The sequence below is a fragment of the Rhinopithecus roxellana genome, chromosome 10 (genome assembly GCF_007565055.1).
Source record: "Rhinopithecus roxellana isolate Shanxi Qingling chromosome 10, ASM756505v1, whole genome shotgun sequence".
NCBI classification, from domain to species: Eukaryota; Metazoa; Chordata; class Mammalia; order Primates; family Cercopithecidae; genus Rhinopithecus; species Rhinopithecus roxellana.
The window spans coordinates 36,481,407-36,508,857 of record NC_044558.1 but is presented as its reverse complement, the minus strand read 5'-3'; positions in this window follow the sequence as shown (position 1 = coordinate 36,508,857).

The following is a 27,451-nucleotide window of genomic DNA, read 5'->3' as shown; positions in this document are numbered from 1 at the left end:
CCCGAAACTTCATTAGCAATTTTAATTTTACCTCATCCCGTGGTCCTGTTATCTCGCCCTGCCTCCATTTGCTTTGTGATATTTTATTACCTTGTGAAGTATGTGATCTCTGTGACCCACACCCTACTCGTGCACTCCCTCCCCTTTTGAAAATTGCTAATAAAATTTGCTGGTTCTACGGCTCGGGGAACATCAGGGATCCTGCCGACATGTGATGTCTCCCCCGGACACCCAGCTTTAAATTTCTCTCTCTTGTGCTCTTTCCCTTTATTTCTCAACCCGGCCAAGACACTTAGGAAATAGAAAAGAACCCACATTATACATCGGGAGCAGTTTCTCCCGATATTAGAAAAAGCATTTTTTAAAATTTATATGGAACCAAAAGAGAGCCCATATAGTCAAGACAATCCTAAGCAAAAAGTTCAAAGCTGGAGGCATCATGCTACTGGACTTCGAACTATACTATAAGGTGACAATAACCAAAACAATATAGTACTGGTACCAAAACAGACACATAGACCAATGGAACAAAATAGAAAACTTAGAAGAAAGATAACACATCTACAACCATCGGATTTTCAACAAACCTGACAAAAACAATCAATGGGGAAATAACTCCCTATTTAATAAAGGGTGCTGGAAGAACTGGCTATGTATTTGCAGAAAAATGAAACTTGACCCCTTTCTTACATATAATGCAAAAATTAATGGAAGATGAATTAAAGACTTAAATGTAAAACCCAAAACTATAAAAAACTTAGAAGAAAATCTAGGCAATACCATTCAGGACTTAGGAATGGGCAAAGATTTCATAATGAAATCACCAAAAGCAATTGCAACAAAAGCAAAAATTGACAAATGGGATCTAATTAAACAAAAGAGCTTCTGCAGAGCAAAACAAGCAAACAAACAACAACAACAACAAAAACAACAAAAAACTACCATCAGAGTGAATAAGCAACCGACACAGTGGGAAAAAAATTTTGCCATCTATCCATCAGACAAAGATCTATTATCCAGAATCTACAAGGACCTCAAACAAATTTACAGGAAAAAAAAAATTAAAAATGGGCAAAGTACATGAACAAACACTTCTCAAAAGAAGACATTCATTCAGTCAGTAAATATATGAAAAAAAGCTCAACATTAGAGAAATGCAAATCAAAACTACAATGAGATATGATCTCATGCCAATCAGAACAGCCATTATTAAAAAGTCAAGAAACAACAGATTCTGGTGAAGTTGTGGAGAAATAGGAATGCTTTTACACTGTTGGTGGGAATAAAAGTTAGTTCAATCATTGTTGAAGACAGTGTGGCAATTCCTCAAAGATTTAGAGGCTGAAATATTATTTGACCCAGCAATCTCATTACTGGGTATATACCCAAAGGAATATAAATCACTCTATTACAAAGATATATGCACACATATGTTCATCACAGCATTATTCACAATAACAAGGATATAGAATCAACCCAAATGCCCATCAATGCTAGACTGGATAAGAAAATGTGGTACATATCCACCATGGAATATTATGCAGCCACAAAAATAAACAAGATCATGTCTTTTGTGGGAACATAGATGAAGCTGTAAGCCATTATCCTCAGCAAACTAACTCAGGAACAGAAAACCAAATACCACAGGTTCTCATTTGTAAGTGAGAGTTGAATGATGGGATAACATGCCACATAGAGGAGAACAACACACACTGGGGCCTGTCAGGGGGTGGGGTGGGGGCGAGGGAGAACATTGGGAAAAACAGCTAATTCATGCCGAGTTTAATACCTAGGTGATGGGGTGATAGGTGCAGCAAACCACCATGGCACATGTTTACCTGTGCAACAAACCTGCACATCCCACACATGTACCCCAGAACTAAAAACAAAAATTAAAAAAAAAAATTTTTGATTCAATTTTAAAATTTGAAAAAATAAATAAAAAATCAGTAAATTGGTAACTTTTAAAATTATTGCATTCTAATTCCGAACTTGGTCTTCTTACCTGAGAGGGAAATAGTTAACAAATGTTCAAAAGGTTAAAGTTTCAGAAAACAATGACTACTTTCATATATCAGAAAAAAATCTAAAGCTCAGAAGATTGACATAAATGTACAGAGAATGAAACTTGAAACCCTAAAATATCTGTCTTTGAGTTTATTTTAAGATTTTTTTTCAATTTTTCTTTTGGCTCCTTTCCCCTTCAGTGTAAGAAATGGGAAAAGTGTGTGTGTGTGTATACATGTCTGCATGTGCATGTACATGTTTTTACTGAAGTATAGCAATATCCCTCATATGATTAAATCCTTAGAGCATTAAGCAGTCTTATGTGGAAAGCAGTAAATGGTTATATAAATATTTTCTCACATAGTTAACAAAAAAAGAGCCATTGTCTCAGTATATACTTTTAATTGAATGAAGTATGTACTTGATTTTTAAAATATTGCTAAATCTTGCAAGATTCATTTATGTGAATTCATCATGGTCTTTTAAATTGCATATTTCCATTGAAAGAAACTACAATATTGATATTTGTCTATGTTCTTCTTACCTCCTTACTGGCAACACAGGCCATAAGATTATTTTTGCATCTTGATATTTAAATACAAATGTGTATTATTGACTAATTAGGAACACTCTTAAGATTGGCTCCATCTTATATCTAACAGGTTTAAATCTTTTATTGAATGTTAGGAATAATCACTGCTTTTTATATTACATTGGAGAAATAGTTATAGCTAACACATTTTTAAATGAAAACAAAAAAAAGTTCTGACAGCCTGGAAAATAGCTTTTCTCTATCATTGAAGGTGAAAGGATTTCTAGGGAGAGAGAGAAAAAAAAAAAGGCTCTGCCTACCTTAAATATCTTGTTTTGCTTCAATAAGGAGGTTTTTCTGTAAATTCTTTGCAGAATTGATTTACATGCAATGAATTCTTTAGAAGACAACTTAATTTACACAGATGTTACTTCTTGATAACAACTGGTTGGCCCATACCGACACTAAAATATTATACGAGGGCATACGAGGGTGAGTAATCATAGCGAGAAATTTGGTGTCAAGTAAATTTTTTAGAACATTTGATAATTGATTATTCTAACTGGATCCTGAGATATAGGAGAGTTTTGTGTAAATGAAGAAAGGATAATTTTGAAGAATAGCATCCTAGTCCTCCTACAGATTGCATTATTATTGCATAGTGGCTTATGGTAATTTTGTCATGAGTGTCTCTTATATGTCTATTTCTATTTTGCTATAGAATGCCACTTAAGTGTTAGCAGTCCTTTATTTTCTTTTTTTAAATCAACATGTACCCACACATAATATAATAAATATAATGTAATCACATTTTAATAAATACCATTTTCATTATTACCTTGGTTTTAGAAAAACTAAAAAGAAATCCAGTTGCTCTTATTTTGAATAAAGCCTTTATAAATCTTATTCTTTACAATAACTATCTTGAACTAAAATTAATGGTTTCTTTTTTTTATTATACTTTAAGTTCAGGGATACATGTGCAGAACGTGCAGGTTTTTTACATAGGTATACACAAGCCATGGTGGTTTGCTGCATCCATCAATCCATCATTTACATTAGATATTTCTCCTAATGCTATCACTCCTCTAGCCTCCCATTCCCCGACAGGCCCTGGTGTGTGATGCTCCCCTCCTTATGTCCATGTGTTCTCATTGTTCAACTCACACTTATAAGTGAGAACATGTAGTGTTTGGTTTTCTGTCCCTGTGTTAGTTTGCTGAGAATAATGGTTTCCAGCTTTATCCATGTCCCTGCAAAGGACATGAACTCATCCTTTTTTATGGCTGCATAGTATTCCATGGTGTATATGTGCCACATTTTCTTTATCCAATCTATTATTGATGGACATTTGTATTGTTTTTCTTATGGAAATTTAAATTGAAATATTTTTGTTTTGGTATATTATAAATGTTATAGCATTCAGAATTATTTTAACCTCAAGTAACAAAATCACTTTTTCTCACCAAAATACACGATATCTCATTAAATTCTGTTGTCAACAAAGATCAACACTTAGTTTTCTCGTCAATTATATTATTCCTGGATCATTTCATCAACTTTCAGAAAAGAGACTCTATGTTGATGACCCATGTAACATTGTTTCTAGTTTATACCTAGTCCAGTATATACACCCGAAAGCATATGCAATTGCCTTCTGGACATTTGCACCTACAAGCTCCATTATCAAATTCAACATTTAAATTCAAATACAACATTTTCAAAAGAGAGCATACTTCATTCTTCTCCTGTGTTAATTGATTGATAATTACCCATCTCCACTTGCTAATGAAACTAGACAACTGAAAGATCTCCTACATTATCTTCTTCATCACTTATATTTCATTAGTTGCTATGAGAAAATTTCATTTTTGAAGTAAATTTAAAAAAGAAAACATTATGCGTGTGCATTTCTTTCAATGGCTTCCATTGGCTTCTCAGAATCCACCTTTGTACTCTTTTCCACTCATTATTACTCTAGAGGAAACCACAGCTCTGACAATCTCACTCAATATTATTAGAAGTGGAATTTCTCAAACATAGTATATGAATATGTTCAGATTTAATAGTTATGGTTTTCTAAATTATTTGCAACAATTTACACCACCACAAGCAGCTGTTATAGTTATTACATATCCTTATCAATTCTATATTTTTTCTTTTTTTTTTAATTTTAGCCATTTGGTGACTACTAGAATTACAATTTCATTTGGTGATACACAAGCTGAGAATTTTTTACTGTTTTAGATTGTTAAGAAAAATCAAACAATAAAATATTATGTGACATGTAGAAATTACATAAAGTTTCAATGTTCACGTATAAAGTTTTATCAGAATACAACAATGCTTACTTGCTTATTGTACATAGCCACTTTTGTGCTACAACAGAATTAAATAATTGTGACAGAGACCATGTGGTATTATTGTTTGTCATTACAATCTTCAGTGATGTAATTAGAACTTGACAATGTTCAGAGTGTCAAGCATATTGTTATAACACATAATTTCAATTATTTTGTATTACCAAGGTACATTCACCATAAACTTGAGCCTCAGATTTTGCCTTCATAAGTCACAGTGGAATGTGGATTATTCTGTCTGTGAATTAGATGGCAAAGTGTTGTGTTTATTACTTAGCTATAATAAGCTATGCTAAACTAATACAATATACATAAAGACTGCCAGACTAAGTACTACTCACAGTATTCCAAACTCACAGGAAAGCAATTCTTTAAAAAAATTAGAAAATGTGGAACAATTTTCTTATAAAAATAAACAATAAAACTACCTATTGGGTGCAATGTACATTGCTAAGATGACAGGTGCACTAAAGTCTCAGACTTCACCACTATACAATGTATTCATGCAAGCAAAAATCCCTTGTACCCCTAAAGCTACTGAAATAAAATTTTTAAAAAAATATTGCTGTTACCAACATCTGTTTTTAATTAGCTTATTTATTAGCAAAGCAGAAAAAATCATTTATCAATGGTGAATTATTAAATTATTTTTGGTTGTAGCAGCTGGAGAAATAAGTTCAGAGAAAGTAAACTATTTAAAATATTAGCTTTTTTAGGAGGACAGTTAATAGGCACACACACACACACACACACACACACACACACACAAAAGGCAAAGTCTGGCTACGGTGGCTTATACCTGTAATCCCAGCACTTTGGGAGTCTGAGGAATGAAGATTACTTGATGCCAGGAGTTCAAGACCAGTTTAGGCAACAACATAGCAAGACCCTCTCTACAAAAATAATAATAATAAAATAAAAAATAATTTTAAATGCTTTTTCTTGGCTCTTGATGACTCAACAACGTTATTGATTCATCTCAGTTGTTGTTTACTTAAAGAGTTGATGCAAGACTGCAAAATTAGCCTGTCAGTAATCATCACTAAATAACTACAGGGTATATTAGCTTTAAAGAAGGTGACAAAACACAATTCAGCAGAACCTGAAGTGGAATCTGCTAAGATGTGTTACAACAAATTGTTATTAAAAAAATATGTGGGAAGCAGAACAAGGTTTATGTAGACAGTGTTACAAAGCTTGTGAGATTATATAGCTATTAATTTTATAATTTATCATCAGGAACCTCAAATCTGTATTATTAAACTAATAGTGTATATAACATAAACTTCATCTGCTTCCATGAATTAAGCATTAACAGCTCTGTGATGTGCTGATGTGCCTTACCACACAGTTCTACAGGGTAGCGGTGATTTATTTTATTTTATTTTATTTTATTTTATTTTATTTTATTTTTTTTGCGATCAGATATGAGACTTAAATTTTTCAAAATGAAGAGGTTCTCTCTCAACCATTATTATCAAATATTTAATGGCTTTGGATTTAGCTTAACTGAGTAACTCATAATGTCTCTTAAGGAAGTTAGCCTAAAATCACAAACTAAACCATGTCTATATGAAAAACTTATATTGTGAAAAAGTCATGTTGAAGATAACTAATTTCTTTACACATAAAGCAATGTAATTTCTTTACACATAAAGCAATGTCAAATTGTTTTATATACTTTCCATGATATCAAATGTTGCCACACAAATGTGCAGGAAATGTATTTCCTGAGCCTAAACTACAATCTTAGTAGTGATTTTTGTATCTTGATACAAATGCAAAAAAAATCCACATTTCTAAATGAATTTAACTTCTCGGTTGAGCAGCTTTCACCTATCTTGCATTTGAAAGTGATTCATCTGTAATGCAATGACATAATAAAAGCAAATTATAAAGACAAGAATTAAATACAGCCCAATAAATATTTTCAAATTGATGACTATCACTTTGAAATACTTGCAAAGCGATGACTATGCTCAATTAAAATATATGTTTACGGATTGATATCAGTATGTGGCAGTGTTAATCTGTCCAAAAGACATTTCTCAAAGATGAAATACAAAAGATCTCACTACATATGTATTTACACATAAGCATTTTTACCATGGTTTTTGACAAATTAGAGCAATACTTTTAAATGCCAATTTAGGGAAATATTTTCCCCAGAACAGGATTTAATCCTTCTATTAGTAGACTCATACTACAAAAACATTGTACTCTATTATCATTATAATTTGAATTTTATTTTATTTTTTTGGGAAATTGTTTTTTGTCTTGTACTTATATAAGTATCTATAAAAATTTTATTGATTCAACCTCTTGGCCTTCAGAGTTTACAAGTATTTACTACCGTGTTCCTTACAGAAACATTTTCAACTGTTGTTCTATCTCATAATTGTGATGGTGGCTATTTGTAAAACTTATTGATTTTTACAAGTAGAACTCATGTAATTTATTATATGTAAATTGTATCTCAATAAAGTTGGTTACAATTTATGGAACACTTTATGACTAGAGGGTGAATTTTTCCTTGTAGAAAGGTTTTTAACTACAGATCAGCTTATGTTAAGACATTCACATTTTCTATGCCTCCTTGTATCAAAACTCACAGAATTGTATCATACAGGGAGTAAACTTTAAGTAACTATGTACTTTAGTTAATAATTATGTACCAATATGGTTTTATTAATTATAACAAATGCACCACACTCATAGAAAAATATTGATAATGGGGACAACTGCAGGCAGGGAAGGAGGGGAAGTTAACGGGAATTCTCTGTATCATCTGCACAATATTTATGTACATCTACACAAATATAAAATCTAGAATAAATTAATTCATTAAAAATTGTCCTTTACTCTTGATAAGCAGTGATTATATATATTAGTAAATATATATGTTCATATGTGTGTGTCTATGTTAGCTCTTTTCTTATGTTGAAATAATATTTAATGATTTATCTTATCAGAAACAGTAAAAGTAGATTATAAATATATCTCTGTTATTTTTTATTTATGTAATCCTTTCCTAATTTATGCAAAGTTTTGGTACTTATATTCTGAGTCTCTATCACATGGAAAATAATATTTTAGAATCGTAATTTTGAAATGATGTGTGGTAAAATGACATTCTCATCATTAATTTCTTAAATATTTTTCTACTCTCTCTCTGCTCTTTTGGGGATTCTAAATACACACATATTGGACTTCATGAGGTTATCCCACAGTTTACAGATGCCTGTGTTCATTCATTTTCTTTAATCAATTTCTCCACTGGTATATCATTTTGGAAGTGTCTGTTGCTATATTTTCAAGTTTAATAATCTTTTCTTTTGTGATATTTAATTAGCCTTTAATTTATTTCATTACATTTTTCATCTCAGGAATTGTTGTTTTCCTTTTGGGTCTTTTATATATCCATCTAGTCTCTACTTAACATGCAGAAAATATGGAACATAGAATAATTGTTTTAATGTCCTCATCTGCTAATTATAACATTTATATAAGATCTGTAATAATTTTGATTAATTAATGTTTCGCTTCATAATGGGTTACACATCCCTCCCTGCTTTTTTTATATGCTTGATATTCTTTTATTGGATATAGGCATTATAAATTTTAATTTTTAGATTACATATATTTTTATTTTTCCATAAACATTCTTAAGATTTGTTCTATCATGCAATTAAGCTAAATGGACTAATTCTGCTTCCTTTTGGGTCTTGAGATTTGTTAGGTATGACTGAACAGCATTCAGCCTAGGGCTAAATAGTCTCTCCTACTGAGGCAAGACCTTATTGAGTACCCTATTCTATTCCCCATGAATTATCTGATTTGCTAGTCTGGCTGGTGGGAATAGACACTACTCTTGGGAATTCACACTAGCCCTATGTGAGTACCAGATACTGTTCCCTCTAATCCTTTCGCATTTTTTCTTTAGTCCCAGGTAATTTCATCTTGTGCACATATGAATCCGTTTTCTGATGAATACTCAAATATATCACCAGTAGGTCTCAAGGATTTTGTCTTCATGAAGGTCCTTTGTCTCCATTATTTTGCCTTGCAAGCTCTAGCTGACTCTGTTTCACTGGTGTCTCCTCTAATTTGTTTTCTCAACTTAGAGATCTGCACCAGGCTCCAACTGGGCCCTCTCCTCCCTGTGCTGTGGCCTCAAAACTGTCTCAGAGCAAGAAAATAGTGCAATCCTAGGACTTACAACATTGGTTTTCTATTTCTCAGCAATCACTACCTTTCACTGCCCATTGCCTAATATATTGAAAATTATTTCTTATTTTGTCTCAGATGCTTTAGGTAGGAGGTTAAATCCAGTCTCTGTTCTAAATCTTGGTCAATTGTAGAAGTGTGACTAGTGATCACTGATTAAATATCACATCTTGTGACATTTAATTAATATAAAAATTCTGGCAGCTCTGGATGATGGCTTTGACTCTTCCTGGACGGAGTCCATAGTTGTATTTTGGAAGGTACATAGAGTAGAAAGAGTTCCAGTTGATGTAATCAGGAAATGGGTAATTTGAAATTTAGGCCTTTCTAGTTTATTTTTGGTTATTTCTTACTCTTTGATTATATCCTTTCATAATTTTAACTGAAGTTCATGAATGTTTACCAGGGGTCCTCTTTTTCACAGATCCACAAACCACCGATTTATGTCTCTCTAAATCCTGTAAGAATGCTCAAAGCTAAGCTTAGTCAGTTTGTTGCCTTTTTTTTTTTTCTTGTCTTATAAGCATTTAGTTTCTTGCAGTTTAGAAATTTTCCAATTCCTTAAAGAAAAAAGTGTAAAGAATATTGAGAATATTGATCTCATATCTGTGCCTTTCACTTTTCTTTATGATCTTGTCCATTCTGGGCCTGGGGACCTTGGTTCTCCTCCATTTCTAATTTTGTCTGGATTTCATCACTGTCCTCAGAAAGAAGATTTGGCTGATGTAAGCCACTTCATCATGACTAGAAATGTAAATCTCTTTCTTTAGACTTGTTGCATTTGTCTTCTAATTTTAATATCCATTCCATACTTTTGGTCAAGTCTTTATCATCAATCATGTGGAAAATTAACACAGTCCCATGACTTACCTTCTTGCCTCTAGTTTTGCATTTATTCATTCCATCATTCACATTCTTTAAATCCTTCAAACATTTTTCTTCAACTAGCATAGCATTGTAAAATATATCCCATGATTTGTTTCCTGCCTATCTATTTGCTTACTTCATTCAGAGCATCCTTCTGTTCTATGTTTCCACAAAATTGAACAATTTGCAGTTTGATAAAGAAGCTCTTTCAATGTTAGGCTTTGATAAAGAAGCTCTTTATCAAACTGAAAGAGGGCCAAGTGGGTGACTTGAGAGATGAAGTGCACTGTTTGACCTTTGACTTCACGTTTTATATGTTGGCATGCTTCCAGGAGGTTGAATCCCTTCTCCCCTGATTCTTCCCTTGGATGGGCTGTCAGAATGCACAGTGACCTCCCAGTACTTTGGAGGGGGCACATGCCCAGTGTGTTTACTGAAGTTGTGCACATGCTCACTTGAGGCATTCTTCCCTTATCAGTGGGGTGTTTCTGGAAAACCATAATATACCAGTTAAACTCCACCATTTTGCTTTTTAGTGCATATGCTTGATCCCACTCACCCAGCTCCTGAGATCTTACCAGGAAATTGCTGATCACCAGTTTTTGGTGTTTCTATCTATCGAAGACTGCTTTTCCTTGGAGCCGTCTGTGACCAATTATTATTTTAGAGAGACCGCTTAACTGCCTGACCATCACCTGATGGTTGCCTGACATTCCCAGTGGGGAAGAAGGTGCTCTCTCCTGCCCTGTTTATATCTGACTAACTGCCTACTGTAATGATAGTAGATATTAGCATTTTTAAGCAATAAATTTCAGACTTTTTAAGATTAATAAATTCACAGTTTTTTATAGAAAATCTTAGAAGCTGATTTTAAAATTCCAGGGCAATATACAGAAAAATGATTTTATGGAACATGTATATTAAAAGATTAGATTACAGCAGAACAATCTGATTTACTATAGAATTAAAAGTATATATAATGAGTTCTTTGCATACAAAATACACCTTGCTTTCATTAATTATATGAAAATAAGAAATCACATTAATCTATCTGTCTAAACTTTACAAATTTTAAACATTCATGTAAATATGAGCTAGCTCAAATCAATCAAATTCTTCTTTGGATGGCCATTTATTTGTAAATTGAAAGGCTGTCATGTAAATATATGTAAGACAGTTATAAATCAGAGTGAAGCAGAGCTTGTATGAGTATGCAAATTGACAAAGAAACTCGAAACTCATAGTATTCTACTAATCCAATTACCAGGAACCTGATTGCCAACCCAATGCAAGTATGTGAGGATGGCTACCTCATTAAACCCAATGTCTCCCTCTAGCTAGACATGAGACTAGCTAGCCAACTGTTAAATTTTGGTAGTCCAATCAAAAATGTGCTAGCAGCACTCTACACAATAACTATTAGAACTCCAAGTATGAAGAATAATTATTTCCCATAACTAAGATTCTAAGAATAAAATTTAAAAGGAAAGAAGACAAGACTCTCTATGAAGGAATCTACAGCATCAAAAGATTATTTGGCAAAGGAAGATAACAGCTGTGGTACAGGAAAAGCTTCATTTCATCGTATTACATAAAACTGAGAAAATTAAAACTGAATGAGAGAGCAGAGATCCTTTTCTCTAAATTTTAGCAGCCAATTTTCATGTTTTGATAGGGATAAGTTGAATATAAAATATATAAATAAAATAATTATATCTCAAATGAAATTTGTCACTTTACAAAATACCTATTATTTTAAAATCTATAAAGCACTCACTTAAACACTTTAGAAAATATTAACAAAATGCTTATATTTTATGAAGTGTCGTTTAATAAAATAGTCATGCTTATAGAGAGGATACCAGAGTTTGGTAAACTAATAAAATCTGGGTCCACTAAGCTGATTTCAGAACTTGATTTGTTTCAGCTTGAGTTTCTCTTTCCCCTAGTTAACAGTGTCATCTGACTTGCAAGGACTGAGTTATGATTAACATGATGGGAACTGCATATTTTTAAAAGTCATAGATAGTAATTGCTCCTTCCAGATTTCAGACTTTAGTACCTCCATTAGGTGCATAAAAATACAGAGAAACGCATATATCTTTAGGACATAAGCTCAGAGATTTGTGCCTCTCCGAGACGCACACACAGAACCAATACTTAAACCAGTTGAGGGATGTTTCTTTCCCTGTAAATATTTTAAATCCTAGCTTCAACAATTTGAAAGAACTATCATAGCAGAAGGGAATCAGTTACAACTGTGTGAAATGTAGTGCATTTGCTTGAGACAGTTGTATTTATTTGTTTGCATTTTAAATTGGCATTTGTTGACTTGAACAATCAAGATGAAGAAAACAAAATTTTCATACTCCAGTGAGTAAGGCATTTAAGGATCCACTAGTTTCAGTGACAGGAAAATTGCTATGCCACTGACAAACATATTACTAGAAAGAGGGTTAAACTAAATTTTACATCAAGGCTCAAGTCAACAAACAAGTTTTCAATGTTATGCTTTGATTGAGAGATGAAACCATGAAAAATCAATAGCCTGTTTGAAAGAGTAAAAGATATGATATTAAAGTGGTGCTTGGTATAGAAATGAATCTTGAGAATTTCATATATCAAAAAGAAAAAGTTGGTCTATAATTTTTTTACCACTATGCTTTCCAAATTTCCGTGTAATTGTTAAAAACAAAATCTGTGAACAAGATTAAGTTTGAAACTTTCTAATTTGAAAGAATTATTTTTAATTTAATGGTGAGTAGAATATCTAACAGGACTTTGCATGCCTACTTATCTTTATGTTCTTTGAAGCAGGAATACATAGTTATTTCCATATTTTATGTTGTTGTAAGCATCTTAATAAAGTCTCCTATATTTCTTCTTTAATTATTTTCCTAAGTGGAAAGGTTAAAGGCAAAATGAAACATATAATTATTTCATAAGCAAAGACCATAAGATAAATAACCTAAGTGGTAATAGTATCCTCACTGGAAATAAACAAATATGGTACAGAATATTTTAGTTCATTCCTGTTCTGTCCAGGTGAAGATTGCTTTTCAATTACTTGTTTAAAATGAAAGCTTGTGACCGAAACAACTGTGCCAGATTGGTATTTGAGGTCTCTAATTTGCTGTGCATGACATCCCTTGGAACAGATGCATGGGGACAGAAGTGACTAAAATCGCTCTGTTGTGATGGCTGATCAGAGGCTAATATAGCCAAGGAACAGCAGCTTAGCTAAGAACTATTCATTGCATCAGCAGTCCTTCATGGAATTAGCCACAACAAATATATGGATCAAAAATTTCATCAGTCTTTGAGAGTACTATATGTCTCTGTGTTTTATAACTGTGGAAGCTACCTTCTCATGTGTTATTGAGCACTTAAATGAGGCAATGTAAACTAAGTCTACCACATAATGTAAACAGGTATTGCTTTATAACATTCAGTGATAATTTAAGTCTATACAATATCAGTACCAATAACTTGCTTTCATTATCTTAGAATTTGTTTTAGACAACATTTTTTATTTGATATTCCCAATTTAAGGTAAAAGCTGTGTGAGATTAACACAAATTAGAGAATTAGACTATTAGAGATAGAATATACATTGACTCTTTATAAGTCAGAGATTTGGGCAGGGTGCGGTGGCTCATGCCTGTAATCCCAGAACTTTCGGAGGCCGAGGTGGGTGGATCATGAGGTCAGGAGATCCAGACCATCCTGGCTAACACGGTGAAACTCCATCTCTACTAAAAATACAAAAAAAAAACTAGCCGGGTATGGTGGCACGTGCCCGTAGTCCCAGCTACTTGGGAGGCTGAGGCAGGAGAATTGCTTGAACCCCGGAGGTGTATGTTGCAGTGAACCAAGATTGCGCCACTGCACTCCAGCCTGGGTGACAGAGCAAGACTCCGTCTTAAAAAAAAAAAAAAAAAAAGTCAGAGATTTGGTATAACTATTGTATTTTATGTTGAGATTCAAATACATAGAATATTCAATCAGATGGAATCTCATGCAAATATTTAACAAATATGCATATATTTTGCTTAGAGCAGTGGTTTCTGAAGAAGCTTACATGTAAGTCATGAGTTGTTAATTCATTTACTGTAGGATAGACAAAAATATCAGTAGTTTAATCTATATTTGATAGCTAAAGATAAGAAAAATATGATATAATAATATTTAATATACAGATTTCAGTATTCCTTTACTTATTTGAAACATCCTGCATTTAGGTAATTAAATTATACTAACAGTAGAGAGAGTTTCACAATGGGCAAAATTGATAGTGGTGCCCTCAAAATTTATTCACATCTAGATATTTGATTTGTAGATTTTATTTTTATATTTTAATTAAATTAACTTTCATTATTGACAGGTAAAAATAATACCAATAATGTAAGCAAAAACAGACAATGTAGCTGTGTAATACAAACATACCAAATAATTCTATTTGTTACATGAGCTAATTTCCAGCCATATTACATGGTAAAAAGAGAAAAGAAAGAGAAAATGGAATTTTTAATTAGATCTGAGAACTAATAATTTCAAACACTTTTGAAATTTCCAGTGAATGGTACCCTTCACTTAAACATCAGAGATAAAGATGTAGATTGTGTTTCTTGTCCAGAAAGGGAGAAGGGCACTGGAACACAGTGTCTCCATCAAAGCAAATAGTAGACCATACTTGGGAACTTTTAGGACACCTTGGCGTTTTAGAATTACGTTGGTTGGTTGTGGAACAAGATACGGAAAAGTGAGACTCTTTTAGTCTCACTTAATGTAAATTCCTTACATTAAGCAGGTAGAGGTTAGTGACTAGAAAGGTCAACAGTTGTATATTCTTGATCTACTCTGCATGAAACCAGTTTTGCAGTGATAAACATACAGGATTTTACAAATCCTTTGGCTTCCATTTCCTCTTGCTGGAGAAGAATTTTTTGTTTTCACCATTAATAAGAAAACTGTATGAAAAAGAGATTTATGTCCACTAATGTGAATGCTGAACTTCACTCTGAATATAATCATGCCTTGAAATATAACTTCTTAAATTATGATTCTCATGTTATGAGTAATAATTTGAAAAACTGAACGCCAAGAATATGAAAAGAAAAGGTATAATGAAGAACAAAAGTTTTTAACAGTCATAAAAAATATTTAAAGTACTATTTATTTTTTCTTTAATTCTGTAAGTTATAATTAGTATATGCTTTGTAATGCATATAACACATCAGAACAGTACACATTATATATTAAATAAATGTATTTGGGTTATATGCTCAATAGCTTTGATTGGCAGGTATGCCATAAAATATGCTGGAGACTGTTAATCTCCAAACTGTATAGTGGCAATTAGAAGGCACAAGGTGGTATTCGGAGGCTTTAACCTTTAGGCTTTACCTATCTTTTGAACTACATCTCCTTTTTTCCCCTCATTCTTTCCTTAACCCTACTACCATGTGAAGTCCTTCAGCAGGCCAGTTAACTTTCACCACCCCATGCCTTTGTGATGATGGATAACATAATGATACATGAAAGTAAATTTCACTTTTTTTTTTTTTTTTTTTTTTTTTTTTGAGACGGAGTCTCGCTCTGTCACCCAGACTGGAGTGCAGTAGCGCTATCTCAGCTCACTGCAAGCTCTGCCTCCCGGGTTCACCTCATTCTCCTGCTTCGGCCTCCGGAGTAGCTGGGACTACAGGCGCCCGCCACCACGCCTGGCTACTTTTTTGTATTTTTAGTAGAGACAGAGTTTCACCGTGTTAGCCAGGATGATCTCCATCTCCTGACCTTGTGATCCGCCCGCCTCGGCCTCCCAAAGTGCTGGGATTACAGGCGTGAGCCACCGCGCCCAGCTGGAATTTCTCTATTTTTTACTGAAACTGGCCTTCAGTCTTAAAAGTCTGTTTCATCAGTCATACTATTTGTATCTGTCCCTGCCCAAGTTTCATGTCAAATTGTAATCCCCAGTGTTGGAGGTGGGGCTTGGTGGAAGGTGACTGGATCATGGAGGCAGATTTCCTCCTTGGTGCTGCTCTCCTGATAGTAAATAAGTGCTCGTGAGTTTTGGTTGTTTAAAAGTGTGTAGCACTTCCGCCTTCTCTCATTTCTTTCTGCTCCCACCATGTAAAATGTGCCTGTTTCCCCTTCACCTTTTGCCATGATTGTAGGCCTCCCCAGCCATGCTTCCTGGACAGCCTGAGGAACAGTGAACCAATTAAACCTCATTTCTTTATAAATTACCCAATCTCAGCTATTTCTTTATAGCAGTGCAAGAATGGACCAATACAATCAGGACTGAAAATTTATATTATGAAAACCTGTAGTGTGTGTGTGTGTGTATTTAACATTTTCTGGGAACTAAAAGTATAAGAAATTCAAACAAAAAATTAAGTAATATGTAATGAAAACAAATGGATATGAAGAAAATAATGTCCTCAAGTTCCTTATAAATTGACAACAAAGAGATAAAGAAAAAGTCAGATTATGTTTAGCATCATAAATTCATATTGAGAATTGTTAATTGTCTGAAATTTTGTTTTTATGATTTTAATAATAGATTGTCTTGTATTTTAACTTGTACATAGCACAGCTAGAGACCATGTACAGTTCCAGCCTATTTTACAACTAGTTATGACCAAATGACTAAATTTGACCTAATGAGAAAGTGAGTGTGCAATTTCAGAGTAAAAATTGTAAAAGAAACCTGATTGTTCCTACTAAATGCTCTCCAACTTCACGTGGACTGTAACTTGAAGCGGGCTGTATTCTACAAAACTTGAACTGAGAAAACAAGGGCAAAATGCAAAGAAATAAATCTGAGTCCCTGAATGACCTCATGAATTAAGCCTCCTAGTCCCCTAAATCACATATTAACTTCAACTGAGAAAGCAATAAGCATTGAATTCTTTCAAAGACATCTGTTTGGTATAATTCGTATATTTTATATTGAGGTTCTTAACAACTGTAACATTTAATTTAAAAGAATCTCATGCAAACAAAAATGTGGATGGATTTTTTGTTTTTCCACAAACACTATGTTGGAGACTCCTGGTTTATTTATATAGCAGAAATATGATAAACTTCATTCTTGCTTATAACTGTTTTTCTTATTTTCTTCTAGAAAATTGAAAAAAGATAAATTAATGCATGCTAATGTAGAGTTAGGTCTGTCATCTGTCTACAATAGATGACTCAGAAAGATTAATGATTTTCAGATAATGAATAAAAATAAAACTAATTTTTTCCCTTTCAATTAAGAGATGGGACAAAAAATTTACAGGTGTATAAGACAATGATACTAAGATAATTTACAATTACATTTGTACCTTTGAATCTATAGTCCCCTTTTCTTCATCCCTCTTGGTATCCTGCCCTACCCTTTCATAACCAACTTCCTTTTCTCTGTTTCTATGAGATTGATTTTTTTTTGGATTCCACATATAAATGAGATCATAGAGCATTCATCTTTCTGTGCCTGACTTATTTCACTTGGAAGAAGGTTCTTCATGTCCATCTATGTTGTAAATGGCAGACTTTCCTTATTTTTAAAAGTTGTATAGTATATCTATAATGTGTATATAGCACATTTTATTTATACATTCCTCCATTGATCGACACAGGTTGTGCCTATCTTGGCTTTTGTGAATAACAGTGCTGAAATAAACATTGGAGTGCAGATATCTCTTCCACATACCAATTAAATTTCCTTTGGATATAAATGCAGAAGTTGGATTGCTGAGTCTTATGGCAATTACAGTTTTAGTTTTTGAAGATTCTCCATATTGTTTTCCAAAATGGCTGTACTAATTTATATTCCTATCAACAGTGTACCATGAGTCCTTTTTCTCTACATCCTTGCCAAAACTTGATATTATTTGTCTTTTGGATAACAGCCATACTCACAGATGTAAGGTGATATATTTTTGTGGTTTTAATTTATATTTCTTTGATGACTAGAGATGTTGATCTTTTTTTTTCACACATCTGTTGGCCATTTGTATGTCTCTTTTTGAAAATTGTCAGGTCTTCTGACATTTTTTTTTTAATTTGGGTTATTTGTTTTATTTTTATTGAGTTGTTTGAGTTCCTTATATATTTGGGATGTTAACTCCTTATTAGATGTATGATTTGCATATCCAGATAACCCTTAAACAATATGAGGGTGAGAGGGACCAAACTTCGCTTAGTAGAAAATCCTTATATGCATTTGACTTTCCCAAAATTTAACTACTAATTGACTACTGTTGACCAGAAGACTTAACAATAATCTAAACAGTTAATTATCAAATATATTGTATATGTATTAACTGTATTTTTACAATAAAGTAAGCTGAAGAAAAAAATACATTATTAAGAAAATCATAAGGAAGATAAAATACGTTTATTATTTATTAAGTGGAAGTGATTAATCATAAAGATCTTTATGCTCCTTGTCTTCATGTTGAATAGGCTGAGGAGGAGGAGGAAATGGAGGGCTTGGTCTTCCTGTCTCAGGAGTGGCAGAGCAAAAAACAAAAATCTGAGTATAAGTGGATTTGTACAGTTCAGACCTGTGTTGTGCAAGATTCAGCAATATTCCATGGGCTGTTTCTTCACTCTGTTGTTTTCATTGCTGTGCAGAAATTTCTTAGATTGATGTAATCCCATTTGTCTCTTTTTCACTTTTGTTGCATATGCTTTTAAAGTTCTAAGAAATTATTGCCCAGTACAATGTGGTGGAGCTTTTCCCCTAGTTTTACTTCTAGAAATTTTACATTTTCAGGTCTTACATTTAAGTCTGTAATTTATTTTGAATTGATTTTTGTGTATGGTGTCAAATAAGGATACTTGTTTGCATATGGATATTCACTTTTCCTAACACCACTTATTGAAAAGAATGACCTTTTCCTATATGTGTTCTTGGCATCTTTATCAAAAATAAATTGACTATAAATACTTAAATGTGTTTTGTGGCTTTCTATCCTGTTCCACTGGTCCATGTGTCTATTTTTGCCTGTGTCATGCTGTTTTCATTATATAGCTCTATAATACATTTTAATATCAGGGAGTATGATGCCTCCAGCTTTATAGTAAGTCTTAAAGTTGAGTAGTGTCAATACTCCAACTTTGTTATTTTCCTTCAATATTGTGTTAGCTATTTTGGATATTTTGCCTCTCAATAAATTTTAGAATCAATTTGTCAATATCCACAAAATAACTTGCTGGAATTTAAATTGCGATTGCATTGAATCTATAGGTAAATTTGGCAAGAACTGACATAGGAAAATATTGAGTCTTCCTACCCATGGACATGAAATATCTCTCTTGTTAACTTAGTCCTTCTTGATTCCTTTCATCACAGTTGTGTTGTTTTCCACATATTTATTTTGTACCTATTTTGTTAGATTTATATCAAAGCATTTTATTTTTATGAATGGTAATATAAATGGTATTGCGATTTAAATTTTGAATTCTACTTGTCCATTGCTTTTATACAGAAAAGTTATTGACTTTTGTGTATTATTAACCTTGTATGCCACAACATTGCTATAACCACTCATTAGTTCCAAATATTTTTTGTAAATTCGTAAAGATTTTCTACATTGTTGTTCATGTTATCTGCAAATAAAGACAGTTTTATTTCTTTCTTCTCATTCTGTATACCTTTTATTTCTTTTTCTTGTCTTAGTGTTAGCTAAGATCTAACACGATGTTGAAAAGCAGTGATTAGAGGTGATGACATCGTTGCCTGTTCCTCATCTTAGCAGAAAAGATTCTAGTCTCTCACCTTTCAATATAATGTTACCTGTAAGTTTTCTGTAGTTTTTCTTTATCAAGTTAAGAATATACTGCACCAATATAAGTATTAATGCTCTGCATTCCCAAAGATATACGGCTTTACCAGAATCCTAAAATTTTGACATGCAGTATTTTCTTGGCTATTTGTTTTAAAAATCCATTATTCCACTTCTTTGATAGAGGATTATTTATAATCTTGTATGCTGTTTCTAAAATTATGAATAATAATTCATATAAAAAATGGAAAACCTATAAATATATAGCTGAGAAAACTATGAGAATGCAAACAGTTCTGTAAACAAAATTTCAGGAAACAGCATTGTTAGAACTCCAAGTGCCTGCGTTTTAAACCTTTCCTCAATCATAAAACTTAATTTTCACGAAGAGTAACTGCTATTCTTTACACCTTTGTTTACAGACTTATTATCCAATATGTCCCTAAGCAAAACATTTCACTTTTGTCTACATCTGAAAATCACAACACTAGGGTCATATAAAATGTATCCTTTGTTATATTGCTGCTTTTCTTCAAAATAAACTTGTGACCTGTATCTACAGTTTACTCATTTTCATTGCTCTATACTACAGCATTGTACAAATACCTCATTCTTCATACATTTTACTGCTGACAGATATGCAGGTGTTTTTCCCTCCAGTTTTTGGTAATTACAAATGTTCTTAATATAAATATTCCTTTACTTTTCTCTTGGAGCACATGTGTACTCATTAATGTTGTGTATATACTTAGGAATGAAATTATTGTGTCATGGAATATTCATATTTTTAGGTGTAGTCTATAGTGATAATTTCTTTTTTCAAAGTGGTTTTACCAGCTTAAACTTTGAAGAGAAGTGCATGAGGTTCCTGCTGCTCCACTTTCTCATCACAGTGACCTGCCTTGTTTTCTATTTTCTTTTATGTTACTTTATTGTGTTATGAACACTTAACATGAGATCTCACCTCTTAACAATTTTTAAAAAACACAATTTGTTATTGTTCGCTATAGGTACAATGTTATACAGCAGATCTTTAGAGAAGCTTATTTTTCTTGCTTGACTGAAACTTAATGCCCATTGATTAGTAACTCCCCGTTTTATCTTCCCTACAGCCCCTGTCAATCATGATTCCACTCGTTGAATCTTTAAGTTTCACTGTTTTACATTCATCATATAAATGGAATCATGCAGTATTTGTCTTTCTGTGACAGGTTTATTTCACTTAGAATAATGTCCTCACAGTTCCTTCATGCTATTGCATATTCCATTTTCTTTCCTTTTTAAGGCTGAAATGTATTCCATTGTATGTATACATTCTTTTACATTCCTTTTTCTTATACATTCATCTGTTGATGAACATTTATGGTGTTGTCATAACTTGGCTGTTGTGAATAGTGGTGCAGTGACATTGGTGTATTAATATTTCTCTAAGATTCTGACTTCAATCTTAAATACACAAAAGTTAGATTGCAGAATCATATGGTTGTTCTATTTTTTATTTTTTTGAGAAACCTCCACACTGTTCTCCATAGTAACTGTACCATTTTGCTTTCCCACCTACAGAACACAAGGGTTTCAATTTCTTCACATCCTTGTCAACACTGTTTTTAAATAATAGACATCCTTATAGGTATGAAGTAATATCTCATTGTGATTCTGACTTGAATTTCTCTAATAATTCTTGAGGTTGATTATTTTATTATATACCTTGTGGCCATCCATATATCTTCTTTGGAGAAATTTCTATTAAAATCATTAGTCTTTTTTATTGTCTTCTTAGTTTTGTTTTTTTTTTTGTTTTGTTTTTCTATTGAGTTATAGCAGTATATTGCAATTTTCAGATATTAACTGCATATTAAATTTATGGTTTGCAAATTTTTTTCTCATTCTCTAGTTGCCTTTTCACTCTGTTTATTGCTCTTTTGCTGTGCAGCATTTTTAGTTTGATGTAATCCCGTTAGTTTACTTTTGGTTTTGTTGTCCATACTTTTCCATACTTTTCATATTATGCTCATAAAAGTATTCCCAAGACCAAGGTCATTAGACTTGTTCACCATTTTCTTCTAGGAATTTTATAGTTTCAGGCATTACATTAAAGTCTTGAATCTTTTCTGAGTTGATTTTTATGTTTGTTGTAAAATAAGAGTCTTTCCTTTCTTTATATTTTTTCAGGTGTACATCTGTTTTTTTCAGCACTATTTATTGATGAGACTATTCTTTCCCCATTTTGTATTTTTCACATTATTGTAGAAGATTAGTATATGCATGAATTTACCTCTGGGTTTTCTGTTCTGTTTCATTGGTCTGTGTGTCTATTTTTATGAAAGGACCCTACTGTTTTGTTTACAATAGTTTTGTAATCGTAGTGAATTTTTATAATTTTATGCTTCAGCGTTCACTCTGAAAGCAAATTTAACTCTCTCATGCCAGAAGCAGGGTGTAATAATCTTTGACACAGTTTCTAGTTCTACATTTTCCCCCATTTCCTCAGTATGGTTGATCCAGATATCTGCTTTATACAACCGTCTCCTGGGGAACACTTTGCTTTGAGACAACTACATACAACCTACTTGACCTGTACTGCTAACTCCCACACCTTGCGTGAACTGTGCAGATATGCCACAGCAACCATCTCTCAGTCACAGTGTGACATATGAGAACCTGTGCCTGCTTGCTTTAAGTCCACCTATTCAAACTCCCCATAATAAATCAGATTACATAATGCCCTGGATCACAACAAAGACATCGGCCCATGATTCTTCTTTCCTTCTGTCAACGTGCTCCCTGACCTCTGCATGGATGTGCCCTCTAGGCATGCCATGTATTTCCCCAAGACCTGTAAGTAATACAATTTTTATTTCAATTTTGTATCTCTCCTAACCATTGAGGGGATACTCCCTATTTTAGATGCTAAGTCGAGAGAGTAATATATTTTAAAATAAAAAATGTGTGAGTCTCCCATTTGTTCTTTCTCAAGATTGATTTGGCCATTTCTGGTCTTTTGTGGTTCTGCATAAATTTTAGCATTATTTTTTCATTTTTAAAATGTTTGCCATTGACATATTGATAGGGATTTCATTGAATTTGTAGATTGCCTTTGGTAGTATAAAAAATTGACAAAGTCTTCCAATTCAGGAACACAGAATGTCTTTTCATTTGTTCATGCCTTGTTAATTTTCTTTTATCAGTGTGTTGTAGTTTTCAATATACACATCTTTCATCTCTTTAGGTAAGCTTATTTCTAGGTCTTTTGTTGCTTTTGGTACTATTATAAATAAAATTGTTTTCTAATTTCCTTTTCAGATAGTTTATTGTTAGCGTATAGAAATACAATTGATGTTTGCATGTTGAATTTGTATCCACAATCTTACTGAGCATTTTATTACTTCTAAAGTTTTTTGTGAGGTCTTAAGAACTTTATAGTCATAAGACTATGTTATCTGTAATAAGAGACAATATTACTTCTTTCTTTACTAATTTTGATGTTTTTTTCTTTCTCTTTTCTTGCATAATTGTTGTGGCTAGAATGTCTAGTACTATATGAAACACAAATAGTAAAAATGGTGTCTTTGCTTGGTTCCCAATCACAGAGGAAAATCTTTTAGTTTTTCACATTTTAATATGATGTTAACTGTGAGCTTTTCAGATATAATCTTGAGGTAATTTTCTTCTATTTGTAGTTTTTTCAAAGATTTTCTCATAAATGACTGTTGAATTTTGTCAAAAATTCTTTTCTGAATCTATTGAAATGATCATGTGATTTTTATCATTTATTCTATTAATGTAGTGTATCACATTAATTGATTTTTTTTCAGCATATGTTTGAGGAACCATCAGATTTATTGGAAACATGTTTATCACCCAGGGATAAATTTTACTTGATGATGGTGTATGATTCTTTTAATTTTCTGTTATAGGCCGGGCGTGGTGGCTCAAGCCTGTAGTCCCAGCACTTTGGGAGGCCGAGACGGGTGGATCACGAGGTCAGGAGATCGAGACCATTATGGCTAACCTGGTGAAACCCCGTCTCTACTAAAAAATACAAAAAAAAAAAAAAAAACTAGCTTGGCGAGGTGGTGGGCGCCTGTAGTCCCAGCTACCCGGGAGGCTGAGGCAGGAGAATGGCGTGAACCCGAGAGGCGGAGCTTGCAGTGAGCTGAGATCCGGCCACTGCACTCCAGCCTTGGTGACAGAGCGAGACTCCGTCTCAAAAAAAAAAAAAAAAAAAAAAAAAAAAAATTTCTGTGGCATTTAATTTTCTAAAACTTTGTTGAGGATTTTTGCATCTATATTTATCACACATAATGGCCTGTAATTTTCTTTTCTTGTGACATCTTTGACTTTGATAGCTGGATAATATTGACCTTATAAAATGAATTTGGAAATATTATCTTCATTTCAAAAGTTTCAGAAGAACTGGCATTTATTCTTCTTTAAATGTTTGCTAGAATTCACCAATGATGCTATCTGCTCCTGCAATTTCTTTCTTGGGAGTTTTTGATTACCAGTTCAATTTTCATATTAGTTATTGTTCTGTTCAGATTTTATATTTCTTCATTATTTAGTCTTGGCAGGTTGTATGTATGTATTCGTTTCTTCTAAGCTGTCCACTTTGTTGTCATATAATTATTCATAGTAATCTGTTATGGTTCTTTATATTTCTTTGAGATTGCTTATAGTAACTGTTCTTTAGTTCTAATTTTGTTTATTTTATTTTTTCTAGTTTTTAAATGAAGCGACATAAATGTTTATCAATATCTTACATTTTCCAAAAACAAACTCTTAGTTTCATTGATTTTTCTATGTATTCTGTATTTTCTATTTTGCTTTTGCTGTATTCTGATATTTTGTTCTTTCTACTAACTTTGGGCTTAGTTTGTTCTTTTTCCAGTTCCATGAGATATGAAGTTAAACTGTTTCAGATTTTTCTTCTTTTTTTAATGTAGGTGGATATTGCTATTAGCTTCCTTCTTAGTACTGCTGTTGCAGTATCCTATATGTTTTCATATGTTATGTTTTTATTTGTGTGTGTCTTGCAGAATTTTCTCACAAGCAATGATGACTAGAGGCAATAATAAAGTCTTCCAATAAAAAAAAAAAAAAAAAGCCCAGGACCTGTTGACTTCACTAATGAATTTTACCAAATATTTAACGAACTAATACCAATTCTACTCAAACTATTCCAAGAAAAATCAAAGAGAAGGAAATGCTTCCAAACTCATTCTATGAGTCAGATTATCCTGATATCAAAATCAGATAAAGCCACAACAAAAGAAGAAAACTATAGGCCAATATATCTGATGAATATAGATGCACAAATTTTCAACAAAATACTAGCAAGCTGAATTCAACAACACATTAAAAAGATCATACACCATGATCAAGTGGAATTCATCCCAGTGATGCAAGGATGTTTGAATATATGCAAAACAATAAATGTGATACATCATGTCAACAGAATGAAGGACCAAAAAAACCCTATAATTATTTTGACAGATGCTGAAAAAAAAAAAAAAGTGATAAAATTCAATATCCCTTCATGATAAAAACTCCCACAAACTGGGTATAGAAGGAACATATTTCAACACAATAGAAGCCATATGTGTCAAGCACACAGCTAGTATCATACTGAATGGGGAAAACAGAAACATTTTCCTGTAAGGTCTAGAATAAGACAAGGATGCCCATTATGACCACTTTTATTCAATATAGTACTATAGATGTCCTAGCCAGAATGATTAGACAAAAGAATGAAATGAAGGTCATCCAGATTGAAAGGAAGAAGTCTAATATAGTTTTTAATTTCTTCTTTAACATAATGGTTGTTCAATAGTATATATGCTTAATTTCCACATATTTGTGAATTTTCCAGTTTTCCTTCTGTTACATATTTCCAGTTTTTTTCCACTGTGGTCAGAAAATATATTTGGTATGCTTTTAATCTTGTTTAATTTGTTAAGACTTTCTTTGTGATCTTATATGTCATCTATTCTGATGAACAATACATGTATATTTGAGAAGAATGTTTATTCTGCTGCTGTTATATAAAATATTCTGTGCATATCTGTTAGGTCTTTTTGTCTGTAGTGTTATTCAAGTCTTCCGTTTCCTTATTGATGTTCTTTCTGCATGTTCTATCCATCATGGGAAGTGGGATATTGATGTTTCATACTATTATTCTATTGCTGACAATTATTTCCTTCACTTCTGTCAATGTTAGCTTTCTGTGTTTAGGTGCGTTAATGTTGGTTGCATAGATATTTACAATTGTTCTGTCTTCCTGTTAAAATGATTCTTTTATTATTATAAAGTATCCTTTGTTGTCTGCTGTGCCAATGTTTGGCTTTAAGTGTATTTTGTCTAAGTATAGCCAACCTGTTCTTTTTTGTTTACCATTTGCATAGAATTTCTTTTCCACCCCTTCACTTTCAGTCTATTGATGTCTTTAAATATAAAGTGAGCTCCTTGTAGACTGCATGTAATTAAGTCTTGTTTTCTAATCCACTCAGTCACTTTGTAGCTTTTAATTGGAGAGTTTATTTCATTTACATTAAAAGTAATTATTGATAAGGAATGATTTTCTATTGCTATTTTGATAGCTGTTTTGTGTTAGTTTTGTTCCTTTATCTTACCTTTGTCTCCTCTGTTGATTTTATTTTATTGATAAACTTTAATTTTTTTCTTCTTTGTGTAACTTTTATAATGTGTGTGTGGGTTGGGGAGTGTGTGGTTACCTTGGGGCTTACGTGAAATGCCTCATAGTTATAACACTCTATTTTAAGCGGATAATTTTAGTTTAATTGCATACAGACACTCTAAATTTTTATTCCCCCCACCCAGATATTTTTTTTTTTCAAATTTTTTCTTATTTTGTCTCCTTGCATTTTTGAGTTTTATACTCTCTTTTATTCTCATGTAGCATTCCATACCATTGGGAGAGTATACTGAAATTTTCACAGACTTTGTAGTGGTCAAATATTTATGAAAATTTCTGTCTTTTTACATTTTAATTCCAAGCATGCCCTTCTTCTTATATATCATTGTTGTTTAATAATTGCTTCAACAGTTTACCTCAAAAGTTATATACTATTGTTGCCTTATGTCAGTATTTGTTTTTTTTTTTACACAAAAACTTACCAATTCCTTTCCTGTTCTATTATTCTTGTATTTATTAACCTCCTTCATATCCCGGGAACTCATGTTTTAGAATTTCACCTAATGAAGTTGTGTTAGCAGTGAACTATCTAGATTTTCCTTGATCTGAAAATATCTGTATTTAATCTCTATTATTATTGTTATTATTATTTGAGATGGTATGTTACTATGTTACTCAGGCAGGATTTGAACTCCTGGGCTCAAAGGTTGATTCTGCCTCAACCTCCTGAGCAGCTAGGATTTGCACCTGGTTTTTAATCCTTTTTTTTTTTTTTCTTTTGAAAGATGTTCCATTGGATTTGGATCTCTCGATTTGCAGTTAATAAACTATTTTAATGTTCTGTGTATTTATTTTTTTGCTGCACAAAAATCAGTGTTAATTGAATTGTTTGACTTACCATACTGGAAAAGGCAGTCCACCATGGGCCCTAAACATCTTACTTGTCCTTGCTAAGTGTTCCAAACTGTAAGGCTTAACTGTCTCCTAGTACTGAGCTATTTCTGTAACTGGTCATATATGC